The following is an 11,244-nucleotide window of genomic DNA, read 5'->3' as shown; positions in this document are numbered from 1 at the left end:
GGGTGGCATCCTGACAAGATCCTTATCTCCTGTATGTGCCATCACTAGAAAGCCACCTTCCCTACCTACTGTCTTCGTTTTCTTCAGTGCTGCCGCTCTCAGTATCCCTCTGACTTTTGAAATGCCTTTCTGTGCTGAGAAAGCCATGAGCCCTTCTCAACTGGTGACATGGGCACAGCTTGCCAAAGAGAGGTAGAGTTACACTCTCCAGCCTTTGAAAAGTTCCCTGCTTCCCTAAAAAAGGTTTTCTTTCCTTCATTTCTATCAAAGAAAGTCTAAAACTTTCTGTAGTAAGCCATAGCCAGATTCATCAAAGATCAAATCTGGGTACGCTGATGTACACCTCTTCCACTCCAGCATTTCATCTGCTGCAAGAGTGATGACCTTCATGGCCCATGGGGCTGCCTGTTAGAGGGGATCAGGATCACGTGCAAGGAGCTGGTCCTCTCCCCAGGCATGTGTTCTGCAGCAAACCATGCCTCAGTGATACCAACTCAGACAACTTCATTAGGAGTAATGAGATTTTGGTGCTGCTGGAGCCAGGCTTGCACTGACATAAGAAGCTCTAGCTGTGACCTGAGTATTCATATTTCCCAGGGGAAATTCTTCAGATCCATTACCTTCTGCCTGGGAGTGAGGGAAGGAGGCAAAAAGACCAGTTAGGACAAAAAGACCAGTCAGGACAAGGGTGTGATACTGGAAAGTAGCCCATTGATCTCTGCACCTGCTTTTTGGCGCCTCCTCGCCCCTTCTTTTGAGATGACCATCTTGCAAATATCTCTCTGAGCAAACCTGCATGTGCTGCTTGCATGTTTTCTGGCTCAAAGTGCTCCCTGCTCTCACCTCAGTGCATGCCCAAAGCTGCCAGTTGTTGATGAATCCTCACTCTGCAACTTTTTCATCTCCTGTAGGAGCAGAAAGAGTTTCTGTGAATGCAAATGCCTGTGCCTGACCAAAGTTTCAGGTTGCCCAAGTGTTTTTTTTCCCAAAGTAGCCAAGTCCCCCATTAATTTTCAGTGGGACCTGAGTTCCTGATTATGCCAGTTATTTTTAATGTTACTTCAGATCTTCCCAGCCACCTTTGTTATCCCCTGTCTGTTTAAAAGATAAAAGTTAATTTCAGAAGGACGAGGACCAGACTTGATCATGGCCTGTGGCTAATACTGCGGTACAGATGTGAAATAATAACAAACAGTTTCAGTTCAAGTTCTGGGCATTGAGTCTGCTGCTGTTTCATGCTAACGGCATCCCCCCAGCCAAGTTTCTGTGTTACAGAGTGGCCAAGCTCCTCCCTGCCAATTGTTCAGATAGTCGCTCTTAAAATGAGAAAGAAGCTTAGATGTGAGAAACCTGCTGTGCTTTCTAAGTTACCTTGGAAGGTTGTTGTGCAAACTAATTCTATACTGATAACAGAGAAACTTTGTGGAGGAGGAGATACAGACCTCACAGAACAGAAACTAGCTGCAGTTGTTTTATTTTTATCCCTGCAGGTGACCCGGTATGGGGGAACATGGGTAAGATGATAGAGCAGACTGGCGCAGTGCTGGTGGGAGGAGGCTGATCCGCAAGGTGTGTAACAGGAGGGCTGTGTGGCCCAGGTGGCACGGCGCGGGGATGGGTCTGTTGCTTCTGTTGGGCTGTCACTCCCCAAGGTTGTCTTTCTGATGTCAGACTGATGGCATGACAACGTTTTGTGGTATTGTTTCTTTCAGGCTGGCATTTTGAGTTCCAGGAATATTAAGCTGAAACAGAAGCATTTGTTTGTCTGTCTGGCTGTCAAAACAATAGGAGCCCTTGTTGCCTCTCTCTCTGTAGGGTCCCAAGAATGTGTAGGGCGGGATCGTTCACCTCCTGGAAAAATCTTCTATTTTTGGGACCAGTTGTGTGTGTTTCCATTAGTTTTGCTTTTGTTAAGTAAAAAATACTAGCTGCTGAGATGTTTTGAGAACGGCCAATGGCTTAGAGTGCTTTGGAGCCTGGACACATGGGAAGCACAGCGGGAAGGCTTTTATTTTGGAAGAGGTAAGCACCTGCCCTCTGGAAAGTTGAGTAGTTGCCTTGGGCTCCTAAAAGCAGATGTTTACCATGTTATTGGTTATTTCTGAAAATCTTGGCTGAGCTAATGATGGTGTTTTGAAGATGCAGATCACTGCTGCTTACCAGAGCCTTGCCTGCATTCAGCCTGCAGGTCCCTGCTGTCGGTGGTGGCTGTTGTGTTGCCATCACCTGCTGGCCCCAGGTGCCTGTCTGAGCAAAGCAATTGCACCAGGCCCAGACATGACCCCGGGCAAAGTTAACTTCCTTGGGTTTGGGGGTTTTTTGTTGATCGCCCCCCTTTGTGGCGCCCCCCCCCCCCCCCCCCCCCCCCGTATTTATTCTGAAAATGTTAGAGCCACCCAAGAACAGTGCTGAGCACTGTTCAAATACATAATAAAAGGCAATTCCTAGCTGATGTTTGAGAAGAGGCAAACACTAAACACTTAGATGGGTAAAAGGATGACACCCAAGCGAAATGAGCCAGACTGTGACAAAAAAAAAAATGCTCCCGACCAGCTTCCTAGATGGCACTTTCTGTGGCACGGAGCATGGAGCTGTGGGAGCAAGACGGGAAAAAACCAAAAGGATTTTTAAAAAGAAAATAATTCTTAGGACTGAATTTCTCCCACAAACACTGGGTAAGGAAAAGAAGGGAGAGAAATGATAGATTTCTGGCCAGACCACACTAGAGGTACAGTTGGAAAAATCTGACACTCTGTTTTCTAAAGCTTGAAATTTTCATGTTAGTTTAAAATAAAAGCTTTGAGTGAAGTTCTACTTTAGATGGCTTCCCTCCCTCATTCCAACCTGGTGGACTGGAAGGTTTCCTCTTTGCTACAAAATATGCTGTTATTTGGAAAAGCTGCTTTTTTAACAACTGCATGGGAAGAATAGATATATATAATTATATAAGATTGTCCTAATGGACATTTGCAGCTGTGCTGAGATGCTAACAGCATGCAGAAACTATTATGTTTCCAGTTGTTTGGCAAAAGTTAAGAAACCTTATATATATATTTTAAAGCTAACTGTAAAGTAAATCCAGATGGTTCTCTCTTGCACAGACAAGCAGTCTTCAAGCTAGATATATAACTGTAGACTGGCTGTAACTTGTTTTGATTACTGCAGATAGAGAGAAATGTTTTAAATGACTGTGCCCTTGATTCTTGCTGAAGTCAACTGGCATTTACGCAGCCCTACATAAAACTTGTTTGGCAATACCTTGTGTGCATGAGAATCTAGCTGGGCGTTACTTGTTTAATTTCTTTTTATACTGAAGTATTGCTTAATGGCCCCCATCAGGGGTTGGAGTTTTGCTGAGGCAGGCGTTGCAGACCCATAAAACAAAAAGGGCAGTTACAGCCGTATGTAATTTACCATACGAGCTTGAGTTTGTTCTTCTCTCTTCATCTTCTACTTAAGGATTGCCAGAAATTATTGGTTGTATGCGTATTTTTGATGGACATATTCACAGTTTTATTTGATTCTTTATTAAGCATTGTTGTTCATAACTATATTTCAGCCAGACGTCGGTTGTACTCACTTATATCAGCAGGGGAATCAGAATTGTGTTGACTCATGAGAGCATTCTGCAAATCAAAGGGGCAGCTTTGCTTCTCGGGGCAAGGATTTCGGTGTCTGAATGCTTTAAGTCAACACATTAGGAGCATTTCTGAAAATAGGTGGAACTGAAAGGTCCATCAGAAATGACAGACTCATGGTATATTGCTTCTTATGTTGATGTGGGGTTTGGGGATTTTTTTTAGTCAATAAGCAAGTGTTCTTGTAGGTAACAGTTGATTATCCAAGTAGTATAACAGGTAGAAGTAATGTTTTATGAGCTTCTTAGGCAGTAGTGTCAGGAGGGTAACTTGGATTTGACCTGGTACAAGTCCAATTCACTGGCTGGCGCATCTCTTGCTACATCTCTGATAGGACTAATAGTCCAGCAGCAATGGCTGTGTTTATAAGCCAGTATTTGAAGCAAGTTCCCCAGGGGGGAGGAAGGAAGGAACCCAGTCCTGAAAGAGGTTCCCTGGCCTTCCCTGGGCTTGTGGGGGGAGGCTGGGGCCGGGGCTCTGAAAGGAGTTTTGTTCACTGTTCTGGTTTTTCTCTCGCTGTCAGCAGAAAAAACGTTCTGGGAGATTTGTGTTGAAATGGAGTATAGATCCCAAGGCACAGTAATGTGGAAAATAAGGGATGAGGGCTTTCTTGTAACCTCCCCTTACCTAAGAATGTTGAGAACAGGAAGAGCCTGGGGCCCCAAACTGCTTACCCCCATATTTCTCAGTCGATGCTAATAGGAAGCCCTGTGAGAAGAGCACCTAGCAAAGAAATCCTTCACAGAGTATTAACCAGTGAGTGCATTGTTCTGTGCTATGCAGGGCATCCTGATGTGCTCCTGAGGTCCAAAAATCCGGCAGCTCTGGTTAGTCATAGCATTTAAACTGCCTCACAAAGAAAGTGGCATTGCCAAAATTCAAGGTGTTTTTTTGTCCCTAATGTACCACAGTGTCACATGCAGGATTGCACTTAAATTTTCTTGACAACATGTTGAGAAACTGCAACAATCTGTTTCTACTCTTATTGTTCATTGGAATGACAAGGTTTTTCCTTCTACTTCTCTATATTCTTAATAACATATTGCTGCAGGGATTCCAGAAGTGTGTGGTCCAACCTATTCCCTAAGCAGAGCATGTTTTAAAAAATAAACAAAAATAATAGATGCTTAGTATGTAACTCCAATTAGAAAGTTTTGTCCAGACATGCTGAGAGTAGATTTCGGGTCAGAGTAATCCCATAGAATAGAGAGTGCCAAATCTAGACTTAGAGCCGAGAGCCAGAAATTGGATTGATGTTTGCTGTCCTCTTGGTACAGACTTCTGCCGTGCTGGCAGTGCAGATGGAGAAACATCAGAGTTGCCCTGCTGGTGCTGTTAGTCCAGTATCTGTACTGCTGTCTGTGGTCAGTAACAAATGCCTTAAAGGAAAGTGCATGAAATCTGTGCTCCCCATTATGTGATAAATTTTCTGCCCCATAGAAAATCTGTTTAATCTCCCTACTCCAACTTCTTAGATAAAGCTTGACTGGAAGTCTGAAGCATGAGGTTTTACAGCTTTTCCAAAACTATTTCTCTTCTTGCCATGTAAATTGTTTCTGTAGGTAGTTTTCCTTATTTATGTGACTGTCCAATATTCTCTTTAACTCTTCTATGCTCTGTGCCTCCAAGTGTTCTGATGATGAGTTCAACAAACTAAATAATTATGGTAACTATAACTTATTAACTGGTTTGAAATATGTTCTCTTTTCATTTTTCCTAAGCAAACTTGGGAGAAGTTTGCCCAACCGCTGCTCAGGTGCAGCTGTTCTGCACACAGAACATATGGTCCTGTAGTACCATATGACTACAATGTACTCTTAGAGGTAATCAAGTATACTTCATGTCATAAAACCCCACAACAGCAAAACATTGCCTCATAATCCACCAGGAATGTTCCGCACCACCTCAGGGCAAGTGCCTTTTAATGTTGTTTTTTTTTGCCCTGAGTTTGATCAGGTTCCAGACTCTTTTAAACTGAGAACACCATAAATATTGGCAATGAGGTACTCTATTTCAGGAAAAATACAAAAGCCAGGCGGAGTGGTTCTGTGAAGTAGAAATATTTGCTACACTATGAGAGATAGCCTTAATAGATGGCATTTAAGTGCAGCTGTTTATGGGTCTTAACTGGTGTTGGCCCACGAGACGCATACTTAGAAGGGAAATCAGGGAAAGCTAACACATGCCTGGGGGCTTTGAAGTTGTTATTATCATCCACATCCATAAGAACGGGAGATCCTCTCTCGTCCAGCAAGTACTGAGAAATGAATGAGTTTGGCTGGCGCGTACATCAAAGGTCTTCACTTGTAATTTGCTTAAGAGATTAAAAATGAAATATGAGGGAATTATTGAGGAAGAGCAAGCTGCTGTTTTTCCCGCCTTGCAGCAGGAAAGAAGAACAATTGAGCATCTATTCTGGCTGAAAGTGATTACTGAAAAGCTTTCTGACAACCTTGAGCAAAACAGCAGTTGCATCAGTTTCACTGACATCAAATAAGCATTTGATTTACTGAGACCCAGTTGGACCTGTCCAGTGCCAAGGAGTGTCTTTGAGAAACAAACTTGATAAAGCTCTTTCTTTACAGAACCACAATCTCTAAAGCAATACATTGCCAGACCATGAAATGTGTTCTACATTTTGGCTACCAGAAACATTTCACTTCAGAAATAAATGAACAAAATCTAGGGACAAGCACTTAAAGCTTACTACTGTTCCCTTTCCTGTCAAATGTGGTTTTTACTGAAGTTGTTCAAGAGACTGAGTAACCATTAGGAACGAGACAGTGTTGTCAAATCATTAAGACATGGTTGGACTGGGAGATATGAAGGCTTGATAACAACTCTCTGGGACAAAACTGACTACAAATGCTTTTGAGGTGGAAGGAGGAGAGAAGTGGTTTCTTTGAGCAGCTTCCGGTAGGAAAGCAGAGTGTGGGAAACCTTTATTTTAGGGATTTGAGGAAAAATTATGATGAATTTCTGTAAAGGACCCAGAGATGTTGGCAGAGGTCTAGATCACGTAAATTTTCCCATCCTGTGTCGCTTGCTGTTGTTAAGTCAATAGATCTTGTGGAGTGACTTAGAGACTCGGAAGGGGGCTGGACTAGATGATCTTTTGAGGTCCCTTCCAACCCCTAACATTCTATGATTCTGTGAATCAAGATCAGATACCTTAATAAAAGCCTGGCCTCTTCTGGAGCTGACACAGAAATTGCTGTGTGTTAGTCTACGGTCCATATGGCCCAGAATGGAAGGTGCTGGCTGCAGATAATTTTCATGTTCACTTTGATAGTTTCTTCGATAGTGTAAAAGTTGTATTATTTGCCAACTTGATATTCATGTGCTTTAACACCTTTTCTTCCTTTCACCATACAAACTCTTACTGAGTGTTCTTGATCCACATCATCTCATTTAGGGTGAGATTTTAAATGCCCTTTAATGTTCCAAACCAGGTAGTCCTAAAAAAAAGTTCTGGTTTGACTTTGTTGTACGTAGAGCAGCAGCAGATCATCAGTCCAGCTCATTTATCATTTTATATCATGGAGGCACAAGGCGGGAGTAATAAACATGAGTGCATGTTTCCTAGTCAGAATTAATCAACTAGGTTTATGAGCATTGCTACTTTTAATTTTTATGCAGTGTTAAAATAGTCTCTTATTGTGAAACCAGCCAGTCTCTTCCACACCTTTCAACCCATCCACATAAACACACTTAACATGGAGGATTTTAAAGAAAGCTTTTAGCTTGATCCATTGCTTTTCTATTAAGACTGCAAAGCACCCACACTTCACCAAGAATTAATCCAACACATTTCATTCCAGCTGATACAGATGCTGATTTCAGTATAAATTACTCTTTTAGTCCCCTGCATTTTTCTAACTTATTGAAGTGACAACCAATTGTTTTAAAAGAACATTAATATGGAGGATTTTTGTGTGAATGAAAATAAACTCAGAGCCACAACAGACCTGAGAACACTTCCCTGTGCCGGAGAGGAGCACACAGAGAGGCATCAGGAGATGCCCTGCCCCCAGAAGGGGAGTGCCGGGGGAACGGGCTGGCTGTTGGGAGCCCCAGCTTTAGGAGTAAAACTGTGAGAAAGCTGAGTGCTCAGTGAGATGATTTTCTAATTTTTTTTTCTGGGAAAAGAGGACTTGGAGTTGAGATGTGGAACTGAAGTTTTTGAGAAAATTGAGTTGTCAAGTGGAGTTGCTGTCTATTGCAATTATAGCTCATTTACTATCAGAAAAGTAGTATGCATAAACAGTGCATAAAATTACTGCTAAGCATGTTTTTGAAATGCCTTGAATTTTTTAGTGATATGAATAAGCCTGGTTTTAGACAGAGAGAACTACGCTGTATGCCAGAGATAAGTAAGTACAGGTTTTACCTATTGAATTATCTCTCTAAAAAGGGAGGGAGGGAGTGGAAGGACGACAGACCTAAAGGAAAGAAAACTTGAAAGTAGAATACATCAAATATTGTTTCCTTGGAAACAAAAAGGAAGATTACATCACAGGGTTCAAGTCTATAAATAGAAACCTAGCAGTACAGATGCAGAAGAAACTCTTGTTGCTAGAGGGAAAATCTGGAAATGAAGATGACCTCCCTTTAGACATTGCTGTCACAATACAGTCAGCACAGCCTGATCTTGAGGACCAGCAGTAAATTTAGCTGATGGTATATGACAGTCTTCTCTCAATTAGCTGTAGCATTCAGCTCAGGGAACTGGCTCAGTTAGAGAGAAGAGGTACAATCTTCAGGCTGCTATAAATACTGTCAGTGTCTCCAGAGCCCTGCCATGCTGCTGTGGCAGAAATTACTGAAAGCCTTCAGCCTGAACTCTAAATCCTTTGGGCAGCTGTGACAGGACAGCAAAAACCTCAAGCCCATGTTAATGTTTGAGAGAAACAACCTGGGCAAAGCATCCCCACGCTCTGGTGGGAGTTCAGGCTTTTGGACGGGATGAGCGGCGGCTCACTGGGGCAACTTGGGGTGCCCATTGTCCTCCCACAGTCCCCAATGTGTCCTACCCCCTTCTCCTCTCTTCTAACCACCCCCCAGTCCTGTAACTGTTTTGCCCAGGGCTGAAGCATCCCTCTGCCCCCACGGGGGTGAGCAATATCTTCTGAGGAAGGTCTAAAGGCAAGCACAGAGGGATGGTGGCTTGGCAGACATCAGGCTGCCTGACGCTCCAGCCTGCTGCGAGCTTGTGGTCCTGCCGTGTTGTGGGGCCCGTGTCTTGTGTCCTGCTGGTGTTAAGTGTGGATTGCAAGTGTTTTGTTTCTGAGTTATGTTTCCTGATGCTATGGAACATTTATACTATTAGTTACTAAACCAAATAGCGACATTTTCATGGTTACAGGAGGGTTCCATTGGACTATGCTGTGATTCATCTTATAACCTTCACATTTTAGTGACATGAATCTTTCTTCCCGCTTTTGTACTCAAACTCTCATCTGAGAATGTGTATATAACACTGCTAAAAGGATAGCTTCGGAATTGGGCAAGTCATGCATCTTAAGGGTTAAAGTAGCTAAATCTTCCTTCGAAAGACTAAAGCCCTGTATAAATTGTATTAGTATGTGGTCTTTCCAGATGTTTAAAACATTTAAATTTTTTTTTTAATTGATTGGTTATGGCTATGTTAGGAAATGATCCCCTTCAAATTGAGACACAGATTTGTTCCATCAGTTTGTATGTGATAACACAAGGCTTGGTCAAATTTCCACTTTCTGGTGGGAATCATCTCAGTGTGAGTTGGGTTCTTACTGTGACTGACGGCTCACAAAGGGCTGTTCCCTCCCAAAGGACGGAGCAGGGCTTGGAGATGCTGGTAAATGAAGAGAGTTGTTAAATGTTCCAATGTCCTGGATGTTGATGATGCCATATTATATGTGTATGTATAGATCCTTCCCTGGCACTGCTCATTTTAAGGCAGAACCGAGTAAATGAAAGGGCATGTGCTGCCAGCTGCTTCAGCCCTAGGACACGGCTGTGGTGTACCAGGTGGCAATGCTCTTGCTCTCATAGCTTTTCCCATGTCTCATAACATGGTGCGCACTCCTAAATCTACCAGAGAATCTCAACTTTCCTTGGCAGGGGAAAGGAGGAAGAATATAAGTTTATTGCCCTTGTCAAGAAAATCATGGAAACAATGAACCTTAAGACAAATAATAATAATAAAATCCCATGCTTTATGAAGGCATTCTCACAGTGGGAAGGAGCAGGGGGGTGTTACAAGAGTTCTGAACATCTGGGGCTGGCAGAAATACAGTTCTTGCTTAGGTAGACAGAAGGGTTATTTGTATGCATGTCTGAGTCTAGCTGTGATTCTGGATTCAAGGTTGCTATTACCATAATAAATTTTAAGATCCCAGGTCTCCTAAGTTTGTAGTGCTAAGGGAAATCTGGATAAGATTTGAACCTTGTCGTTTGTGTCAATCTTCAGTTTACTCTTAGGTTTTAATTCTAAAGATTTGACATACTGGTTTTCATGGGAAAAGTGATTGGAGTGAGGAGAGGATCCTGATATGATAGTGCTTTCTTTGACTGGCTTGAGTTTGATGCTGTAATCTCTCATCTCTGTGAGTCATCGTGCTTGCCCAGTTTGCTTTTTTCCCACAATGTCTGTTCTACTTGCGAGCTGATATTCCATGCCGTGATGTTCTGCCAGTACAACCACAGCACTTCAGAAGTACTCTTGTAGTACATCGCTTGGGATAACTACTAGAATATACAGAAATTTTAGCTTCCCAGAATTTTCTTTCCAAGTAGCTAGAAAATTATTTCTTCATCTTTTAGCAAGCTGGCACCTTTATTGGCAGGCAAGGGATAACTGTTGTCAACATGAGTACCCTGAAAAACAAATATCATTATTTGTCTGTTGGAATGCTTTTGGATAACTGGCCGGACAGACTGCTATGGCACTGAGACTTGACATCTGACCAAAAGGATCTGATGTGGCAGAGATGCAGGTAGGTTGACGTATGTCTGGTGCAAAGCAGGATGGATTAGGAACTGGAGGACTTGCTTTGAGATTATAGTGAGTGTAAAATCAAGGTGTAACCACATGGAGGCATAACTGAGTCTAAACTAATTATTTTTTTCTTTCTCCTATGAAAATTGACACTGGGAAAAAAACATCAGGTGAATTGACGAATTGTGTGAATTGATGGAAACAACTTTGCCTCTAAAAATCTAAATAATTTTTTCTGCCTTCTCCCAAGCACTCCCTACCTCTCTAAAAAGCAATATGCAGCTATTCTGCCTGATCAGATGAGCAACTTAAAATTAAGGCCACTCTGTAAGGTTAACACACGTGCCAGGACAGTTTTTCTTGGTACATTTTTCATTTCTTGTTATATGATGTCTCCTTTGATTAACTCAAATATGTAGGAAATTAAAAAGATGATCCGTGTGATTTTTTAATAAGTTGTGTGTTCCAGTCAGGTATCAGCTAATTATATACAGGCAATTAACAGTTGCATCTGAGAAATGTGTTGCTTAGCCTTCAAATGTGCAGAGCGTGCAAGGCTAGGATTTCCCCAGGGCAGCAGATGAGGAGGAGAGCAATCTCCAGAGTTTGGTCCCAGCAGCCAGGAGC

Source organism: Apaloderma vittatum, unplaced genomic scaffold (genome assembly GCF_000703405.1).
Source record: "Apaloderma vittatum isolate BGI_N311 unplaced genomic scaffold, ASM70340v1 scaffold33841, whole genome shotgun sequence".
Lineage (NCBI taxonomy): Eukaryota > Metazoa > Chordata > Aves > Trogoniformes > Trogonidae > Apaloderma > Apaloderma vittatum.
The sequence above is the reverse complement of the archived record's forward strand: the minus strand, read 5'-3'. Positions refer to the sequence as shown.